Genomic DNA, 23,287 nt, shown 5'->3' on the forward strand with positions numbered 1-23,287 from the left:
GAATGAAGGAGCCTTGATGGATCAATATTTAACTTTAACTGCTAACAAAACAAAACAACAACAAGAAAAAAAAAAAAAAAAAAACTCATAAATGGCTCCAGTGAGAAAGACTCCAGGTGAGAAAGACTTAGCCATCTGCTTTCATAATGATTGCTGCCTAGGAAACCCTATGGTCAGTTCTACCCTGTCACCTGGGGTCACTGTGAGTTAGAATGGACTTGATGGCACCCAGTAATAGTTTCAGAATGAGAGCACAGAAAGGCTAATGTAGAAAAAAAAAAGAAAAATGAATAGCTTTAAACCTCCCACATTTGGTTAAATAATAAAATTATTTACAGATCCAAGAAATTCAAGGAATGCCAAGCATGATAAATACAAAGGAAGACACGCTTGGGCTTGTCAATATCAAGTCACAGAAAAAACAAAAGATAAATTCTTAATGGCTGTTAGAGGAAAACCTCACATTATATACAGGAGACAACCATAATAGCTGTTAGCATTTCATTAGAAACAGTAAGATTAATAAGGACCTACTAGACCAATAAGAAAAAGTGAGAAAGGAGAAGAAGAAAGAGAGAGAGAGGAGAGGGGAGCAGAGTGAAGAGAAGGAAAACAGGGAAGGGAAGAGGATATAAATGATCCATATAAAGAACATCAGAATATAGAACTACACATACTACAGAGATTAAAGGGATACTAAAGGAAACATAATAAAAACCTTAATGATAGTAAAATGACCATTTCGATTAAATGTGCAGATTCCACTAAAATATAACTTACACAAAATTGAAATAAAGTAAAATGCAAAAATCCATGTTGAAGAAATTACATTACTTATTAAAATCTATCCTGTTAAAAGAAAAAAAAAATCCATGTGAAGATAATTTGCTGGTGACTTTTATCAATCATGGGAGAAAGAAAACAATCCTATACAAATGCTTCCAGAAAACTAAGGGAAAAATGGTGATTTAACTCATAAACATACTACCAATGCCAAGCAACCAAATATATTATAAGAAAAGAAAATTTTAGATTAATAGTCATCATTAACACGAATGTGAATATCCTTTAAAATTTTAACAAGTTAAATCCAGCAAAGTATGCATATATATGTAGCAGCCTACATATACATGACATATATGACAGTATATCATGAAAAGTGGGTTTATCTCAGAAATGCAGGGTTGGTTTCACATTATAAAATAATAAAATTACCGTATCAATGAAATAAAGGACAAAAATCAAATTATAAGCCGTTGTTGTTAGGTGCTGTTGAGTTGGTTCCAACTCATATACAACAGAATGAAACACTGCCTGGTCTTGCACCATTCTCACAATTGTTGCTATGCTTGAGCATAAAATTGAAGCCACTATGAATAAGCTTACTAGATACAGGGGGGAAAAATGGCAAAATTTAACAACCACTCATAATAATTAGGACTAAAAGAACTTTCTGAACCTAATAAAAGATATCTACAAATATGTGGTGCAAATAGTTAAGTGCTTGGCTGCTAACAGAAAGGTTGATGGTTTGAATCCATTCAAAGAAAGGCCTGGTGATTTTCTTCTGTAAAGATGATGGTCAAGAAAACCCTGTGGAGCACAGTTCTATTCTATAACAGATGGAGTCTTCATGAGTCAGAATTGACTCAATGACAACTGGTAATAGGTTGTTGTTGTAGTTGTTATGTGCCGTCGAGTCGGACCCAACTAATATCCTACAATCTACATTATATTTAATGGTAAAATATTGAACAACTTTCCCCTACATCAGGAACAATGAAAAGATGGTCCCTCTTACTAATAATATAAAAGACATAATGATCAGAAGCAAAGAAGTCTAATTGCATCTATGCAAAGACAATGTAATTATTCATACAGAAAATCCTAAGGAATAAAAAGCACCTATTAAAATTAATAAATTTAGCATGGTCAACAGTTCAAAATCCATTAAAATACCTAGATACTAAAATCAAATTGAAATTGATCAAATGTGATCAATATGCATTGGTAATTGCTGGTGATGGGAATGCAAAAATTGGAAACAAAGAAGAAAGCTCAATAGCTGATGAATATAACATTGTTGATAGAAATTATGACAGAGATGGCATGATACAATTTTGCAATACCAACAAATATTCATTGCAAATATCTTTTTTCACTAACATAAATAGCCGCTGTACGTGTGGATATTGCCAAATGGAATACACAGGAATCAAGTCGATTATACCTGTCAATATAAGTGATGGAGAAGCTCCATAATATCAGTTAGAACAAGGCCAGAGGCTGAGGGCAGAACAGACTATCAAATGTTAAATGCAAATTCAATTTGAACTTGAAGAAAATTAAGACAAGTCCACAAGAGCCAAAGAACAACCTTGAGTATATTCCACTTGAATTTAGAGATTATCTCAACAATAGATTTGATGCATTGAACACTAATGACTAAAACCAGACCAGTTGTATGTGGGATGACATCAGGGACATTATACATGAAGAAAGAAAAACATCATTAAAAAGACAAGAAAGGAAGAAAAGACCAAAAGGAAAGTCACAAGGGATTCTGAAACTTGCTCTTGAACATAAAGTGGTTAAAAAGGAAGAAATGATGAAGTGAAAGATAGGAACAGAAGATTTCAGAGTGATTCAAGAAGGCAAAGTAAAATATTACAACGAAGTGTGCAAAGATCAGGAGTTAGAAAACCAAAAGGGAAGAGCATGCTCAGTATTTCTCACACTGAATGAATTGAAGAAAACATGCAAGCCTTGAGTCGAAATACAGAAGGATTCTATGGACAAAATGTTTAACAATGCAGGAATCTTCAAAAGAAGATGGAAAGAATATACAGAGTTACTGTATCAAGGGACAGCATATAATCAAGAACCAGTGCAATTGAAGGAAGGTGTCTAAGCTGCACCAAAGGCATTGGCAGAAAACAAGCCTCCAGGAATTGAAGGAATACCAACTGAAATATTTCAACAAATGGGTGCAATGCTGGCAGTGCTCATTTGTCTGTGTCAAGAAGATTGGAAGAGAGCTATCTGGCCAAACAACTGGAAGAAATACATATTTCTGCCTATTCCAAAAAAAGGTGATGCAACAGAAGGTAGAAATTTTCAAACAGTATTATTAATATCACACACATGTAAAGTTTTGCTGAAGGTTACTAAAAAATGGTTGCAGTATTACTTCAAAAGGGAAGTATCAGAAAGTCAACCCAAATTTAAAAGAGGATGTGGAATAAGGGATATCACTGTTGATGTCAGATAGATCCTGGCTGAAAGAAGAGAACACCAGGAAGAAGTTTACTTGTGTTTTATTGACTAAGGAAAGGCATTTGATCGAGTGCATAACAAATTATGGGTAACATTGTGAAGAATAGGAATTCCAGAACACTTAATTTTGCTCATGCAGAATCTGTGCTTAGACCAACAGGCAGTCACTCAAACAGAACAAGAGAATATTGCATAGTTTAAAATTAGGAAAAATGTGTGTCAGGGTTGTATCTGTTCACCACACTTATTTAATCTGTATGTCTAGCAAATAATCTGAAAAGCTGGACTGTATGAAGAACGCAGCATTAGTATCAGAGGAAGACTCATTATCAATCTCTGATATGCAAATGATACATTTCTTGCTGAAAGTGAAAAGAACTTAAAGCACTTACTGATGAAGATTAAAGACTACAGCCTTCAGTATGGATCATATCTCAGCATAAAGAAATACAAAAATCCTTATAACCAGAGCAACAAACAACATCATGATAAATGAAGAAAACGATGATGTTGTCAAGGATTTCATTTTACTTGGATCCACAATCGATGCCCATGAAGCAGCAATCAAGAAATCAAACAATGGGGAGGGGAGGAAACACTGCAAAAATAAATATATATGCATATTTTAAAAAAAGCAAACAATGTACTGCATTGGGCAAATCTGCTGCAAAGAACTCTCTACATTGTTGAAAAACAAAGATGTCACTTTGAGGACAAAGGTGTACCTGACACAAGCCACAGTATTTTCAATTACCTCATATGCATGTCAAAGATGTCTCCTTGAGGAGGAAGATGCTCCTGACACAAGCCATGGTATTTTCAATCGTCTCATATGCATGCAAGAGCTGGACAATGGAGAAGGGAGACCGAAGAAGAATTGATCCTTTTGAGTTGTGGTGCTGGCAGTGAAAGCTGAAAGTACCATGGACTGCTAAAAGAACTAACAAATCTGTCCTAGAAGAAGGGCAGCTGGAATGATCTTTGGAAGTGAGAATGCCAGACTTCGTCTCACCTAATTTGGTCATGTTGTCAGAAGAGACCATTCCCTTGAGAAAGATATCATGCTTGGTAAAGTGGAAGGTCATGAAGGAGGTGAAGGCCCTCAACGAGATGGATTGACACAGTGGCTACAATGATGGGCTCAGGTATAGCTGGGATCGTGGAGTTGGCACGAGACCTGGCAGTGTTTCATGCTGCTGTATATAGGGTCGCTGTGAGTCGGAGATGACTCAACAGCACCTAACAATAACAACAACAACATATGCATGTGAAAGCTGGACAGTGAATAAAGAAGACCAAAGAAGAACCAGTTCATACAACTATTATGATGCATTTGAATTATGTTGTTGGCAAAGAATATTGAACATTGAATATACCAGAGACTACAGATGAACCCACCACTTGTCAGTTGGTCATACTGGGATGGCTTGTGTGTTGCTGTGAGGCTGGAGTCTATGCCACTGGTATTCCAAACACTAATAGGGTCATCCACGGTGGACAGGTTTCAGCCAAGCATCCAGACTAAGACAGACTGGGAAGAAGGAAGTATTTTGTTCTATTACACATAGAGTTTCTAAGAGTTGGAGCCAACTCAATGGCACCTTACAACAACCAGATAAATGACAATTCTATCTTGGAAGAACTATAGCCAGAATGCTCCTTAAAAGTGAGGATGATAAGACTTCTTCTCAGGCACTTTGAACATGTTAATAGGCAGGACCAGTCCCTGGAGAAGGAAATCATGCTTGGTAAAGTAAAGGATCAGCAAAAAAGAGGGAGATTCCCAATGAAACGGATTGACATAGTTACTGCAACAGTGTGCTCAAACAAAGAAATGATTTTGAGAATGGTGCAGGACTGAGCAATGTTCTGTTATACCGGGCATTGGGTTGCGATTAGTTGGAACTTACTCAACAGCACCTGATAACAACAACAACAGACAAAACAAATTAGTGTATGTTCGTGTGTATAATCTGGGATTTCCCAATGTCATTTAAACTGTCAAATTTATTGCCATAAATTTTCATAATGCATTCTTACTGTTTTTTATAAGCTGTAGGATTCTGTTTATTGAGCCAGAAATGCTAAGAAAAAATGAGTCAGTCCATCTGTTAGAAATATTTGTCTTGCCTGCTAAAGAGAATGAGCTGATTTTAAGTGACAAGTTTCCCATAACTAAAATATGTATCCAATGAAATAAAAATAGTGAACCAAATTAATATACATATTAATAAATAAATTAAATGATAAGGAAAATTTAAACCAGGCAAGTGCTCAGAGAAGAAGCACTTTTGATAATATTAATAACAGATAAAATAATATTAACAGCATAAATTTTATTTGTAGGTATTTGTAAAAGGTACCATCTGATCAGAAGATACAACAGTTATGGCAATTTATATAGCTAACAATATAGCTTCAAAACATATAAAGAAAAACACATTAGTATTACACAAAAAATAAATGATAAATGCAGGTCAACAACATATAAGTAAAGAGGTAGTTAATTTGAATGACAGTAAATCAGCTTGATGTAATAAATATATAAAATAGCATATTTGCAAAAAAGAAAGAAATGATATTTTCAAATACTTGTGCAGTTTTCACAAAAATTACACATTTATTAGGTCACAGAAAAAATTTCAATAAATGCCAAATGGCAGAGCAGTAAGAAGAAAATTATACCTGTAATTTCATATATTTTCAAATACAAACAAGATAAATATATGAATTAAGAACCCAACAAAAGACATTGTAAAAGAGGAAAAATATAGAGTCAAAATATATAGAGTCAGAAAAACTAGAGTATCTCTTCCACCTCTCCATCATCCCAAAAGAACATGAAGGAAATTAAAAATAAAAATAAAACCTCCTTTTTTAAATAAAACAGTGACCTATAGACAAATATATGGAAAGTCTGAATAAGATAAAAAAAATTACATGTAAATGTACACAGTAATAGGAACTATCAAAAGAAAAAACTATAGAGATTAACATTTTTAAGAAAATCATGCACAATCATGATTTTGCCAATAATAATAAAAGAAACTGAAAAAATTAGTCAAAGATTTAACCCTTAAAATGCACAAGTTGAAAAATGTTTTATAGGAAAGAGCTATCAAACCAGCAAGATATAGATCATTCCTATACATCTGTATCTCCAGAACCTAAAACAATTTCTCCCATAGTAGGCCAAGAAACCAATAAATGCTTGTTGAATGAATAAAAATCATAGCAACTATTGATTAGCAGAAATAAACATGACAAACATCCATTCTTTCAATAATGCTAAAATAATCCTACTACCACAACTAGCTCTGGTAGCGTAGTGCCTAAAGCACTTGACTGCTTATCAGAAGGCTGGTGGTTCAAACCCACCAGCCACTCCTCTGAAGGAAGATGGGGCAATCTACCTCCGTAGTGATACTGCCTCAGAAACCCAAGGAGGGGTTGCTATGAGTTGGGTCCGACTTGACGGCACATAACAACAACAACAACCACAACTAGAGATAACTATCACATATCAAATAAATAGATCTCAACATGCAAGCATATCTCAACATGAAAATAGATGTGAAATCCCAAATAAACTATTGTTGTTGTTGTTGTTGTGTGCCGTCGAGTCGGCCCCGACTCATAGCGACCCCTCCTTGGGTTTCCGAGGCAGTATCACTACGGAAGTAGGATTGCCCAAAATAAACTATTAGAAAATCAAATTCAGCAGAATATCAAAATAAGTACACTTATCACCAAAGAACTTTCCTGTCTTCCAGAAAAAAATAAGAAAACTGATTACATTCATACTTTCAATAACATCAAGTACTATAAACTACCCTGGAATGAACCTTATACGATGCATATGAGACTTAGATGAAAAAAATATCTAAAATTTTACTAATTTATGTATTTATATATGTTCAACAAATGCCATGTGAAAGATTAGGAATCTCCAGTATGTTAAAAAAAAAATTAATTCTCCTCAATAAATGTATAATTTCAAAGTAATATCAGCCAAAATATCAATAGTAATTTCCAAGAAATCAGAAAAGCTATTTCTAAATTAATCAACAGTGGTGGCCTAAGGCTAGAATCCAGGTTTTTTGATCCCTAGCCTTGACTTTTCTTCCAAAGCAAACTTGGTTGTTTTAATAACACAGGAATTTCTGAAGCCACAGTTTTTAACAAAACAATTAACAATCATTTTTTTTTTTACGAATGTATCTTAAAACAGGTTTCTACTAATAGAATATTTTAACCTTTTGGTGAGACTGCCTAATATAAATATTAGGAAATTATCAATTTTCTGTCTCACCTGCTTTGCTTCCTGCCTGTCTCTCCACCTGCCCAAGTAAAAATCTAATAATGTTTCCGGCAGACTACTTCAGCTATCTGTTCAGACTCCGTTGACGGCCAGTCTTCATTCCTGATCACCTCTGATTTACTCTCGCTTTTCTTTATCTCAGATATCTATTTGGTTTCTTGTTCCTAAGGCAGCATATCATAGAAAGATCTTGCACAACCAATCTCTCAAGGGAATTCCAGTTTCTTCATGCATAGCCTTCCCAGATACCACGAAGCACAGCCTTTCTTTGCTCAATAAACAACCTTATAAACTTCTCAGTAAAACAGAGCCAGCTCACAGTAAACTACCCAATAGCAGCAGTATATTTTATATTCTGCACCTCCTGCCCCATTGCTCATACAAGTTATAAGTATAATGGCTACTATTCAAACTGATGTGCAAGCTGTAGATAGCAGCTTAATAAAAAATTTTCATGTAGCTTTATTCTACACCAAATCATTAAGCATTTGCCTCTCCCACTAGCCTGTAAGATCTTAAAAGGGGAGACTGTGTCTTGTTTCTAACCCAGCACCTTAGAGGTGATTGACGCATAACAGGAAATCAATAAATACTTATTGAATGAATGAGTAATAGAATTTCTGGCATTGGTAACTGGCTACAAAGATAGTATTGGAAATGTACTCCCTTTCTGCAACTCTTGCCATCACACCACCCATTTAGACAGTAGGTCTTGCCTCTCCACTTCTGAGCTGAGTCATACAGAGTAATTCATGAATTAGTAAATCATTCAAAAGAAGTTTAATGCATCCATTCGTACATTTAGTAATCTAACCAGTTGCATCCCTAATGGCAAGATACAAAGGCAGACCAACAGCTGACAAATAAATTATATCCTTGCTAACTTGATGAATTCCTAATGAATATTATATTATATTACTATATTATATAATTATGAATTCATAATGGTTTGAGAGGCTAGGTGGCTTTTAGATTTTTTGGTTCATAGCAGAGTGCCTAAGGCACTTGACTGCTAACCGGAAGGCTGGCAGTTCAAATCCACCAGCCACTCCTCAGAAGGAAGGTTGGACAATCTACTTCCCATAGTGTTACTGCCTCAGAAACCCAAGCAGGGGTCACTATGAGTCGAGTCTGACTCAACGGCACGTAACAACAACAACAGTTCTACCTGGGATTGTAACAGAGTAAGAAGAGGCAGCCCCATCCTTAGTTCTCTTCATTTCTGGCTCCATACTTCACATAAAGAACCACCAGTGTACCTACATGTGCACTCCAGCTTGTACATTCAAGCTCTGTCCTCTGACCCATCCCCCAGAAAACAGTAGTCATCATTGTGCTATCCCTCAGGTGTAATGACACATGCTTAAGTCATCATTTCCCTTTGGGAATATAGATCTCAGGAAGACACTGGAAATGGGATAAGGACCATTTGAGCAGGGAATCATGAGTCTCGAGTACCAAAGCATGGCTTAGAAGGGAAGGGAGAACTGGGTTTCAATGGGCACTTTGCCTTGGTCCCTTTGATGTCTTGCTCCACGTGAAGGGGTGTGGTTAGAAGATGATTCTGGACAAGTGTCTTCCTGGCCTGGCTCTGAAGGTGATACTGCATTCAACAAACTCAATGGCTATTTTGTGCAAAACTTTGCTATCTATATCTGTATCTATGTTTTGACAGCAAATATGTATAAATCACAGCTGAGGAATAATTTAAACAAACATTAAAAGAAAAAAGAAAATACCAGAAATATGCAGGAGATAGGAAAAAAAGTGGAAAACATTACTTGGAAAGCATGTACTGTTTGCTCAATTTCCATCTTCTGAAACACTTCAGTTCCAATTAAAATTATCTAAATCTGTGCTACACAAAGCGATAGTCAATAACCACATGTATCTATTTAAAGTTACGAATTACAATGACATTGCATTTAAGGATAAGTTTATAGTTGCACTAGTCACATTTCAAGAGTTCTCAATAGCCACATGTAGCTGGTATCCACTGTATTGGACATGGTAGCTATGGAACGTTCCCATCATCACAGGAACTTCTATAATGACTCTGAAAATAAATCAAGCCTCATTTATATTAGTCTAGGTTAGTTGTGTTATAATATTTTGATGCCGCTTTTGTGTTCTTTATCAATGTCTGCTTTACACTAAAAAGGTTTTTAGAAAATCATAATGTAGACATTAACTTCAGTAATCCTGTGCCTGATGTGAAAGACAAAACCCTGAATACCAGACAAGTTGTCATACCTAGGCCACCAGAAAATATACTAGTTTAGATTCAAGATCCTGTAAACAGCCAGACAAAAACCCATTCTTACAGAATCTACACCAGGGAACCTGGATTCTAGCTCTGGTTTAATACATATATGTTTGTGTGTGTGTGTGTGTGTGTGTGTGTGTGTGTGTGTGTATATAATATTAAATAAATAAATATATATATATATATATTAAACTGATGTATTTGTGTCCTTGGGAAAGTTACTTATCTCTCAGCTTTAGCTTCCTTGTCTGAAAATGAAACTGATTAACAATATGCCTATTTTCCTCACCTAGATTTCTTAAGCATAACACAAAATATCCAAATGTATATGTTCTTCCCACCTCTGGTTTCAAGTCTATTCACTGCTCCATATGAAACTATGATTCAACAGAGTCTGTTCTAGTACATCCTGCCTGAAACCTTTCCTCAGATTCCACAAAGCTTTCATAATAAAATGCAACATAAATTTAAGATTCTAACTGGCATTCTGGATTTTTCTTCAGCATACATGTTCAGGTATAATCTTGTATGGATATTCATGTGTGGATTTTCTATTCTGTACAATTCAGTGATCATTTAAATTACAGAATATTTTGTGTAAAGCAGAGAGTACTAGCAATTATAAGAATAATAGATAAGTTATTTAAAATCTGGATGTTCTGGTGCAACTACCATTGAGCAAATTCCAACTCACAGTACCGCTGTAGTACAAAATAGATCTGCCCTGTAGGGTTTCTAAGGTTAGAAATCTTCTTCTCCACCACCCGCCGCCCCTCCCCCCCGCCCCAAGGCTATAAATCTTTTCAGAGAATACTGCCACATCTTTCTCCCACAGAGAAGATGATGGGTTCAAATTGTTGAACTTTTAGATAGCAATCAAGCATATTAGCCACCATGCAATCAGAGAAAGATAAGAAAACAGACTGATAAATTAAGAAAGTGACAAGGGTCTCTTTAAAAATTCTAAATCTAGTTTATTAGGAGGGAGAAATTCCTATCTACCTGGAGAACTGAGCAATGGTGAGACATCAGAGAAAAAGCATGTTTCATTCACTTGGCATCTCTATTTTTAAGCACCTAGGAGGTACTCAATAAAGGTAATGTGTGCTAACACTATGGAAGCAAGCTTGGATAGGGAGCATAGTATGTGCTTTAGAGCCTGCATCATGTATACAAAACATTGTCTTTGGAGCCCATTAACTGTGAATGCATGAACAAGTCTCTAATTGTGAAATGAAATATGTCTCTTGTAGGTTGTAATTCCTACCTCACAGTTTCCTGAATTATAAAATGAGGATGATAACATATAACTTAGGTATTTAAAGCACTAAATTACACAGGGTACAAAAAGCATCTAGCCTAGTGCCTGGAAAGAGCTAGGTAGCAGTATCTTGAATAGAAATAAATAGTTGCTTTATTTTAAAATTTGTTAAGGATTTTATGTGTTAAAAGCAGAGTAGGACAGAGACAGTGCTTTTCAGAGGGGACAGACAGTTTAAGAATGTCTGTGGAGATACAGTGGTGGAGGATATGCCTGGGAAAGTCAAATTGTTTGAAATAGAAAGAGTAGTGAGAGATAATACTGGAAAAGTAAGTAAAGGGTAGATTGTTGGCCCCAACTTTAAATGTCAAGTGAAGGGATTTCTATTTTAGATACAGGGTTTATGAGCAAGAGGTGAAAAAATCAGACTTCGGCTTTAGTACTGGCCGGCTCTGGCATTTTAATTTTCAGTTTCAGTAAAAACTTCAAAGTAATTTTAAATTTGAGAATTCTCCTTTGATTATTAGAATTACAAAGACCTTTTTGTTTACTTGCTGTATTCCTTTTAAGTGAATATGTATTTCTATTTGAATAGACATTTAATTTTAAATCTTATTGTGCTACTTCAAAAGTAGAGAGACAACAGCAGGAAAAATAGCCTTAGGCTTTAATGTAATGCTTTAACATAAAGTTAGTCATTTGAGTTGAGGGCTAGAGAAGTGAAGTGACATGCTAATAAGTTCTGAAACTTAGTGGCCTAGTCAGGACTAAACTCCATACCATGCTTTTCCAGTGGGTAATTTCAGGCTTGGACACCTCCAAATGAGTGAGAAAAAACTTAAGAAATAGTGGACTAGAGGTGGTTCACTTACCTGGAGCTTCCCATTCAGGATACCCTTGGACCTGTCATAAATATATAAATTCAGGTCAAAATATTTATGACTGCAAAGATTCCACCAAAGCCCTGAGAGGGCTTTGGGGAATTGAGATTGGTAAATTCTAGTGCAGAGGGATTATTGACAGTAAGGGAAGTAAGTGCCAGACAGCAGGGTGAAGGGGTTGCACAAAGCCAAGTGTCACTGGGGACCACATCCAGGACCAGGACATGAAGGTCATTGACCCAACTAAGCCATCCCTATAGGATAAATTAACTCTTCTCTTGTTAGCTTGGATGTTTTTCTGTATCACTACACCACAACCCAATAATCCAAGCACTATATTTTATAGTTGTTTCCAAATACTTTTCTTCTTAACTTTTTCTTACATTCCTTTTTATAACAGAATGTGGATTAAAGACTTAAATGTAAACATAAAATAAATAAAACAGTTCACTGAGAGAGTAAAAATCCAGCAGACCATCTCAAATCCGCACTTCAATCTAACTTCACAGTTTTCTTTTTGCAAAATTGTGCTTGGTCATTTAGACATTTGGTTACATTTTACACATGCTAATGAGGTATATTGTATGCTAGAAAAAATTGGCTTTCTCTCAAATATGTTGATATCTTACAGTATCTATCCCTAGAAGATATGTAAATTCTACTGAATACCCATATTGCTCTTCAGAAAATTTGTATAAATTTACATTCAAAGCTGAGGTTTGTGAGATATCCAGTCTCACCACACTCTTGCCAGTATTACCTATTACCAATTTTTTTATGTCTTTTGCAATTGAACTTTTAAATACTAAAATTTTATTATACATTTGTGTTATGATGAGGGTAAGCATACTTTTTTTAAAATTTTGTCCATGACTTTCATGTTGGTATTGCTGTCCTCTTGATTTCTTTTCTACTCTTTGTCCAGATTTTTCACGCAGTATTTTCTTATTATCATTGTTTTGTTTTTCAGTAGTCTTTGTTTTTCTTACTCATAAGTTATTGATTACTAGTAGCTCTATTTACGTATAAATAAAGGTATATGTGCATTTAAAGATGTATGTGCTGGTATGTGTATATACGTATATTTACAACATATTTGTAAGGATGAATGTAATCTATATATCTATATATGTCTTAAAATCCGTAGCTTTTTGTTTTGTTCATGCTTAGAAAAGCCTCACTCATTTCAATATTTACCTTATATACACTTGGATTTTATTCTGTTAAGGTTTTTTTGTTTGTTTTGGTTTGGTTTTTCATTAAAATCTGTAATGAGTCTGGAATATTTTTAAGTGAAAAGCTAGATTTTTTTCCCCAAAAAAGCTGTATTTTAACACCATATTTATCACAGTGACCCACTGCCATTGATTTGTGTTATTTCTTTTATCACATAATAAATTTTTCTATCTATATCAAATTTGTATGAAGAATATTGATTTGAATCTATTGAAGATTTAGTTAACTCTCATGCCAGTATACCTTACTTTGCTTGTACTTAAAATTTTGCATTTAAGTCTATTTCACCAATTTGAATTAGCCATATATCCAGAAAAATATTGAATTATAATGGTAATAAACATCTTTATCTTGTTTCTCTAATTTTAATAAGAAATTTGTCTTTTTTTCTTTGTTGAGGTCAAATGACCCTATTATTAGATTATTAAGCATATTAAACACATTTTTGGTGTTGCTGCTTTATTTTAAGTCAGAAATCAGAACATTTTAAGTCATCTATTTAGATTATCAGTATTTTCTAGTTGGATAAATTTATACATGATAAATTTTATTTTAATAAAAGGAGATTCTAAAATTTCTGGATGAAATTTTAATGTGCTGTTATTTTGGAGTCCTGATGGTATAGTACCTAAGGCATTTGACTGCTAACCAGAAGGCTGGTGGTTCAAACTCGCCAACCACTCCTTGGAAGGAAGATTGGGTAATCTATTTCCATAGAGACACCACTCTGAAACCCAAGAAGGAGTTGCAATGAGTCAAATCCACTCCACTGCAGTCATTTTTTTGTTTTGTTTTGTTTTTTTCTTTTGTGGCACAGTGGTTAAAATGTTTGTCTGCTAACCCCAAACTTGGAGGAGGTTCAAACTGTTATTAGACCTAGGACTTTTACATCACTCTTCACCAGTAAAATTTACCTTTAGACTTTGCTGTTCATACTGCCTTGGTAAATTTTGATATCAAGGTTACAGGTAGTCCCTGATTTACAACAGGGTTCCGTTCTGACAACTCTATCACAAGTCATTTCTGACATAAGTCAAATATCTCTTTTTATTTTTAGTTTTCATATTATTGCATTTTATTTTCAGTGTCTTTATAAATCTGATCTTTATTTGCCTTTGGAGGTTGGAAACATAGCATATAAACTTACAGATATATTTTAATACATACATACAAATATACAAAAATCATAAAAATTTACTCCAATGATGAAGAATAGGACAATGGCAGTGATACCTGTATTAGAAGATTCTCCATCATCTGGATTATCCCTAAAATTGGGGATGGTGCTTCCTGTCAGAAAATTAGTGAGAACTATCTTTATGGTCCCTTTCTTGTTTCTTTAAATATTTCATGGTAACATCTCACTGTTACCCAGATCTGACTTCAGCAAAGCCAGAAGCATTTGGGCCCATATTTTCAGGCAACTGAAGACCTTGATTTAGTTTAGAAAACTAAATATACATGGCAATATTTTGAAGCAAAAAAACAAAAAATCCAACGACCATCCAGTAGATTTTGACTCAGTTTCCAAGTCAGTAAATCTTTATGGAAGTAGATTGCTCCATCTTACTTCTGTAGAGCCCTTGGTGGGTTTATTCTGTCAACCTTTGGAGAAACAGTCAAATGCCTTAGACACTGCATGAAAAATAAATTATAAAATTAAATGTCTGCCAGTGAACATTGGAGAATGACAGCATCAACAAATTTATGCACCGCAACATTGTATATGTATATATTACTAACAATGTACCAAAAAATAAAATAAAATAGGCAACTGTCCTAAGTGCAGTTCATCATAACTCAGATACACTGGAAGTTGAGAACTACCTAATAAATTGCAAAGTATAAAATTTCTCTATAGTCTAAAGAGTTTGCTTCTTGATTTTTGTTTTGTTTTGTTTTGTCTTAATAGAACTCATCAGTACTATTGGGAGCTCTGGTGGCATAGTACCTAGGGCATTTGACTGCTAACCAGAAGGCTGGCGGTTCAAACCCACCAGCCAATCCTCGGAAGGAAGGTTGGGCAATCATAGTGGTACTGGTTGGAAACCCAAGAAGGGATCTCTATGAGTTGGATCCCACTTGGCGGCAGTGCATATCATTAATAATGACTAGTCTTGGATCCTGTTTGCAAATAATTGTAATTGTTTTTAAGTTACTTATACTTTAAATACCTCTTCAAATTAATATAAATTTTGTCTAATAAAAGTTCTTTTCACTATGGTTTTCAAATCTTTATAGTTGTATACATAGTGGGTTTTAAATAATTTTTAACTCTAACTTTTATCATATTTCATTTCCTATTTTAACTTTTGTGTGCTGTTTCCCTTGTTGTGATATTTGCTTAAAAATTTAGCTCACTGATAAATTTATTAATTCTTTGATTTTTATTTTGTTTAATTAATTTCAGACTTTATATTAATTTTCCCCTTCCTGCTTTGAGTGGCATATCAGTATATTAGGGCTGCTGTAACAAAGTGCCACAGAATAGGTAATTTATTAGAACAGAAGATTATTACTTCATAATTCTGGAAATTGGGAGTCCAAGATCAGGGTGTTGACCATAAAGTTCTGAGACTTTAAGGGAGAATCTGTCCCATACCTCTCCTGGCTTCTTGTAACCTCCAACATTCTTTAGCTTGCAGCTTCACTGTCTCGTGAAGTCCTTCCTGCGTCTCTTCTTTTTTATAAGGAAGCCACTCAAATGAGTTAGGACTCACACTATTCTGGTGTGACCACATGTTAACTTACTGATTATCATCTTGAAAGACCCTCTTTCCAAATAAGGTCATGTTCAAAGGTACAGGGGTTATAACTTTAATATTTCTTTTTGAGAAATATAAATCAATTCATAACACCTAGGATGTTTTTGTTTTTCTTCTTTATGATAGTATAGATGTTGTTGTTGTTGTTATGTGCCGTCGAGTCGGCCCCGACTCATAGCGACCCCTCCTTGGGTTTCCAAGGCAGTATCACTACGGAAGTAGGATTGCCCAACCTTCCTTCCGAGGAGTATAGATATTCATGCTTAATTCATTTATTTGTATTCTTTTTTTTTTTTTTTTAATTCATTGCTGTGTTCTGGATGATGATTTACATAGTAAATTAGTTTTCCATTCAACAATTCATACACATTTTGTTTCATGCCATTGGTTTCAATCCTCACAATGTAGGATCATTCATCCCATTCCTCCCTGAGTTTCTCATTTCCATTCCTCTTTCTTTCCTATCCTTTCCAGCCTTTTGAACTTTGTCCTTGGACAAATACTGCCCTTGTTATTTCAAATAGTTGATTATTCTAAGGAATGTATATCTCCCTGGTGTTACTGCTCACTTTTTTTTTAATGCATTTTATTGAAACAATTTCTGTAAAGTGAAATACACAAAATTAAAGTGACACACTCAATTTTTTTTTTTTTTTTTTTTTTTTGCAGTGTTCCTCCCCTCCCCTCCCACCCCTGGCAACCAACAAAGAAAGTTCCTCTTTCCTTGACCTTCCACAACAACAAACTATTACTACATTTGTCCTTCTGTGATTGACTTATGTCACTCAGCATAATGTCCTCCAGGTTCATCCTCTACATTATTCTTTAGTGTTGTATAGCACTCTATTATGTGTGTGTACCATAGTTTTGTCATCCATTCTTCTGCTATAAATCTTAGATATAAGTCCCTTGACAGATACTTAATTATCAGCAAATATGAATTTGTTGCTGTCATATTTGTTATATGCTTTTTTATGGTGTAGATGTCTTTGTCCCATATAATTTTCTATGCTGAGCTCATTTTGTTTATGAATCATGTTATCACTTTCATTGCCATTGTTTTAGTATTTGCTGAATACTTATGCTGGTCCTCCTTTTTGATGTGAAGATTTATCATTTTTCTTTAAGGTTACCCTGTGATTTACAGTTTTCTTGCCAAGTTTAGAACAGTCTGTTCAGTCTTGTAGTTGTCTTCACTTCCCTATGATCTAGAAGTTCTCTAATGACATAGTTTTTTCCCTCTTTTTGGTTTGTAGTTGTCCTCATTTGTCAACTGATGTCTCTACAATCTTGTAGGCTTATTAACTTTGGATACTTCCATAGCTGGGTTGGTTTCTGGGTTATATTATCACATGTGTTAATGATCAGTTGTTGTTGGTTATTGTTGCTTCTCTGTCCAAAGGGCTCCCTTTAGCATCTCTTGTAAGGTTGGTCTGGTTTTAACAAATTCCCTTAATTTCTGCTTATCTGGAAATGTCCTAATTTCACCATCCTATTTGAGGGATAATTTTGCTGGGTACATAATTCTGGGTTGGAAATTTTTCTCTTTCAGGGTTTTATATATACCATCCCATTGTCTTCTTGCCTGCCTGGTTTCTGTTAAGAAATCCAAGCTTAGTCTTATAGGTTGTTCCTTATAGGTATTTTATTTTATTTTCCTGTGCTGCTCTCATGATTCTTTCTCTGTCTTTGGTTTTGGTAAGTTTGATGATGTTGTGTCTGGGTGATTTTCTTTTGAGGTCTATCCTGTTTGGGGTTCATTGGACTTCCTGAATGGATATATACTCATCTTTCATCATACCAGGAAAATTCTCTTCCAACAAATCTTCGACAATTTTCTCTGTAGTTTTATTTTTCTCTTCCTCTTCTGGAATTCTGATGACATGTAGGTTATTCCTTTTTATGGTATCCCACATGAACCTTAGGCTTTCTTCATTTTGTTTTGATCTTTTTTTCTGATTGATCCCTTTCCAAAGAAATATTCAGGTATTTGCCTTCAGTCTCACTAATTCTGTCTTCCATTGATTCAATTCTGCTCTTTTGCCCACTCAATATCTTATCTATTTCTCAAAATTTAGTAATAATCTTCTAGATTTCTGTATCATTTGTAATCATTTGTATTATTTCTAATTTTTCATTTATTTTTGTCATTTTGTTCTTGTGTTGTCTTTTGAAATTGTTCTAGGTTTTCTCTGTGTTTTCCTTGATTGGTCTCTCAATTTTTTGAAGATACCTGAATATAATTCTTTTGAATTCCTTATCAGGGAGTTCCAATGCTGCATCTTCCTCAGGGGTATGTTTTGGGTTGGTATCCTGGTGCCCTGTTTCTCCTGCTTTATTTTGCTTCTTTGTGTGGACTGTGTTACTCTCTTGTCTCTGAGGTATTGTGACATTTTTGTATTTATATTTAATTGGTGATTGTATGTTAGAGTGACTTGCCCATGATTTTGTTTTCTTTGTATGCTATCTATGCAAGCAGGGTGTTGTGTTCCTCTATTTGCTACTTGACAGCACATATACACACACCACCTGTCTCCTTTTCTGTTTTCACCTTCTCATATGTCCCTGCCAACTTTGGCAAACAAAGCCATTCTCAGGTCCCTGGAATCTGAATGAGAATCCTATCACTTTAAAATCCAAAATCGTTGCCACTTGTAAAGATTCAAAATGGCTGTGTCCTCAGTCACCTATATGTCCAAAATGGCTGCCATGTGTAAACAATCAAAATGCCTGTACCCTCTGGACAGCAGAAAGTCAACAGCTCGCGTTGTCTCCCTCCTTGCTGTTTCTCTTCCTAGTCATAGGCCACCAGTGCAGTCATCCCTGCAGCCCTTGGTGACCAGGTCTGATCTTTAGGTTAATTCTCAGGTCCCAACACCACTTGGAAATATTCAAGCTGTTGATCCCATCAGAGCTGCTAACAGTCTGCAGCTCCAATCATCTTTGTACTCACTGTTTTCATTCAGGTTTTTCCACTAGTTGGTGCCTAATCCACTTCTGCATAGTCCTTTCAAAGCTCAGGGCTCAAGAATTATCTTCTGCATCTCTGTCAATTGGTTTTTCCTTTTTTATTTTGTTGAAGAGTGTCTGTGTTGCTTGTCTGTCTATTCCTCCATCTTACCAGAAGTCCAAGAGCTCTCCTTACTGTTCACTCTATAGAACTATCTACTGTTTGGCTGAAAGTCGAGCCATGGGGGTGAGTTTAACCCAGGCTTGAAGGTAACTAAAGGCCATAGTCTCCAGTGCTCCACTAGTCTCTATTACAACTGCAAGTCTGGTCTTTTTTATGATTTTGACTTTTATTCCACATTTTCCTCCCACTCTATCCTGGACCTTCTAATGTGATTCCTTTCAGAATGATCATCAGTGGTAACTAGGCACCATCTAGTTCTTCTAGTCTCAGGGTCATGAAGGCTGAGGTTTGCATGGTCTGTTAGTCTTTTGAGTAATAATTTCCATGTGTCTTTGATATTCTTCCCTTTTCTTTGCTGGACAGGGAGACATGGAGAGATCAATAAGTGACCACTCACAAGCTTTTAAGTCCATCATCACTTCTCACTAAAGTAAGATGTAGAACATTTTCTTTGTGAACTATGTTGCGCCAATTGATCTTGATGTCTGTAAGACTATGGTCCAGAGCCACCAGACCCAGTGACTCATTCCTTCAAGAAGTTTGGTTATGGCTGAGAAATTTTCATAACTTTGCCCCCACTATGTTCCATGTTCATAAATATTTTTGTAACATATGTAAATACATATAAATATCTTGTATTGAAGCTATATATATTTGTGGATGTAGTCCAATTCACCTTCCCATGCCTGTTCGCCCTGTGTCTGTGTATCCACTTATAGATTACTGTTCTAATGGTTAATGCATAATTTGGTATGTAATAGTATTTACTTTTATTGCCTTTAACTCTGGGGTGCTCCCAGAGTCTTCTTTTGCCTTGATTATTTTTTGCTGATTATTTTGTCCTCTTCTATGTGCTACTTGACAGTCCCTTATTGTATATTGCTTTCCCCTTCAACCAAGTTATTATGTGTCTACCCTCTAGTTAGTGATTTACCCTCCCTTCCTCTCCTATACCGGATAAACATAGAAAAATGTATCTTTCTGTGTGAAAACCTTTTCTTGACTTTTTATAATAATGGTCTCATAAAATATTTTTCTTTTTGTGATTGACTAATTTCACTCAGAATATTGTCCTTCAGGTTCATGTATGTTATGAAGTGTTTCTCAAATTCAGCATTATGCTTTAAAGTTGTGCAGTATTCCATTGTGTATATATGTGCCATAATTTGTTTACTCATTCATCTGTTAATGCATTGCAGGTGGTTTCCATCTTCTAGTAGTGGGATTGCTGGATCATATAATGTTTCTCTTTCTAACTTTTTAAGTAAGTACCATACTGTTTTCCACAGTGATTGTACTATTTCATAGTCCCACCAGCAGTGCATGAGAGTTTCATTCTCTCCAGACTCACTAGCATTGCTTGTTTTATGGTTTTTTGAGCTTTGCCATTAATAATGTGGTGAAATGATACCTCATTGTTGTTTGACTTGCATGATCATGAACAATTATTCATATGTTTGTTGGCTGCCTGAATGTTTTCTTTGGTGAAATATCTGTTCATGTCCTGTGCCCATTTTTCAATTTGATTATTTGTCTTTTTGTTGTTGAGGTGTTGATGTTTTCTATAAAATTTTAGATATTATTCCCTTGTCTCATATGTTGTCACCAATTTTTTCCCCCAGCCTCTATGTTCTCTTTTCACTCTTTTGGTGAACTCTTTTGGTTTGTCTTATGCTGTTTGTACATTTTAGTTATGTTTGATAGTGTATTTATGTCATGTATTAAGTCATTTGTCTCTATTCTTTCTTTGATTATCTTTATTATTTTAGGTTTTACATTTATGTCTTTGATCCATCTTCAATTCATTTTTGTATATGGTGTCAGATATGGATCCTGTTTCATTTTCATCTTTCTTCTTCAAGTTTTGCCAACACTATTTGTCAAAGAGACTAGGTCTTCCCCATTTAGTATGCTTCATTCATTTATCAAACATCAGCTGTACATAAGTGGATGAGTTTACTTCTTGGTTCTCAATTCTGTTCCCTTTGTCTGTGTATCTATCATTGTACAAGTAGTAGGCTATTTTGACAACCATAGCTGGGTAGTAGGTTTTGAGATTGGGCAGTGTGAGATTTCCCACTTTGTTCTTCTTTAGCAATGTTTTGGTTATCCTGGGTGTCTTTGCTTTCCAAATAAAATTAGTTACTTGTTTTTCCATCTCTTGAAAGAAGGATGATGGAGTCTGGATTGGGATTGCATTATATCTGTAGAACACTTTGGGTAGTATTAACATTTTCACAATGTGAGTCTTCCTATCCATGAGTATGGTATATTCTTCCATTTATGTAGGTCTCTTTTAGTTTATTGTACTAGGGTTTTTTAGTGTTCTTTGTGTAGATCCTCTGTTTCTCCTGTTAGATTTTCCCAAGTATTTCATTCTTTTTAGTGTCTATTACAAATGGTATTTTTTCCTGATTTCCTTTTCAGAGTTCTCTTTATTACTGTAAAGGAATCCAACTGATTTTTGTATGTTGATCTTGTACCTTGACACTTTGCTGAATATTTCAATTAGTCCTAGTAATTTTCTTGCAGTCTCTGAAGTTTTCTATGTAAAAGATCATATCATCCGTAAGTAGAGATAGTTTCAGTTTTTCTTTGCCAATGTGGATTCATTTTAGTTCCTTTTCATACCTTATGGCTCTTGTTAGAACTTCCAATACAGTATTGAATAGGAATAGTGTTAAATGGCATATTTTTCTGGTTCCCATTCTCAAGGGGAATTTTTTCAGTCTCTCTCTGTTGAGACTAATATTGGCTATTGTTTTTGTATTTATGTTCTTAATTATATTGACTAATTTCCCTTCTATTCCTGTACTGTTGAGCTTCTATCAGCAGTGGGTATTGGACTTTGTCAAATGTTTCTTCTGCATTGATTTATATGATCATGTGGTACTTTTCCTTTATTATTTTTATTTATGTGATGGATTATGTTGTTTTTCTAATGTTGAACCATCCTTCCATATCTAGTATGAATCCCATTTTGTTGTGATGTATTATTTTTTGTTATGTTGTTGGATTCTGTTGGTTCAGATTTCATAGAGAATTTTTGTGCTTATGTTCATGAGGGATATTTGTAATTTTCTTTCTTAGTGATGTCTAGCTCTACTCTGAATGTTTGATAGAATATGTCAGTGAATTCATCTAGGTCAGGACTATTTTTTGTTGAAAGTTTTCTTATGATCTGAACAATTTCCTCTTTTGTTTTGAGTCTGTTCAAATTTTCTACCTCAGTCTGTTAATTAGGTAGGTTGTGTACTTCCAGAAATTTGTCTATATAATAGGATTTCAACTTTGTTAGAGTAGAGTTCTTCATGTTGTTGTTGTTGTTGTTATGTGCCGTCAAGTACAACCTGATTCATAGCGACCCCTCCTTGGGTTTCGGAGGCGGTATCACTACAGAAGTAGATTGCCCAACCTTTCTTCTAAGGAGTGGCTGGTGGGTTTGAACCTCCAGCCTTCTGGTTAGCAGTCAAGTGCCTTAGGCACTGTGCTACCAGAGCTCCCTCAGTTCTTCATAGTATTCTTTTATTATCCTTTTTATTTTGATTGGTTCTGTTGTGCTGTTGTCCATTTCATATCTTATTTGTGTTATTTGTATCTTCTCCTTCTTTTTCTTCATTAAATTTCCTACTGTCAAGTTTTATTAATTAATCCATTCAAAACAACAATTTCTAGTCTTGTTGATATTTTCTATTATTTTTCTGTTCAGTCTTCTGGTGACTGTAGGCTTTTTTTCTGCTTTTTTTCTAACTATTTGATTTCTTTGATTGTGATGTTAACTTTGGTTCTTTCTCCTTTTTGGTTGTGTGTGTGTTGCTATAAATTGTCCTCTGAGAACTGCATTTGCTCTCTCCCACACGTTTTAGAATATTGTATTTTCATTGTTGTTTGATTCAAGTTTTTTTTTATTTCATTTTCTTTTTAATTTTTCTTTTCAATTCATTTTATTGAAATACAATTTACATACAGAGAAATACACAAAACTAAAGTGACATAGGTCAATACATTTTTTTTTTCAGTGTTCCCTCCCCTTCCCTCCCACCCCTGGCGATCAACAAAGAAAATTTTCCTCCATATATAAACCTTTCCTTGACCCTCCACAACAATGAACTAATACCATATTTGTCCTTCTGTGATTGACTTATGTC

This window comes from Orycteropus afer, unplaced genomic scaffold, assembly GCF_000298275.1.
Source record: "Orycteropus afer afer isolate SDZICR_OR568_19922 unplaced genomic scaffold, OryAfe1.0 scaffold00258, whole genome shotgun sequence".
In the NCBI taxonomy this organism is placed as follows: Eukaryota; Metazoa; Chordata; class Mammalia; order Tubulidentata; family Orycteropodidae; genus Orycteropus; species Orycteropus afer.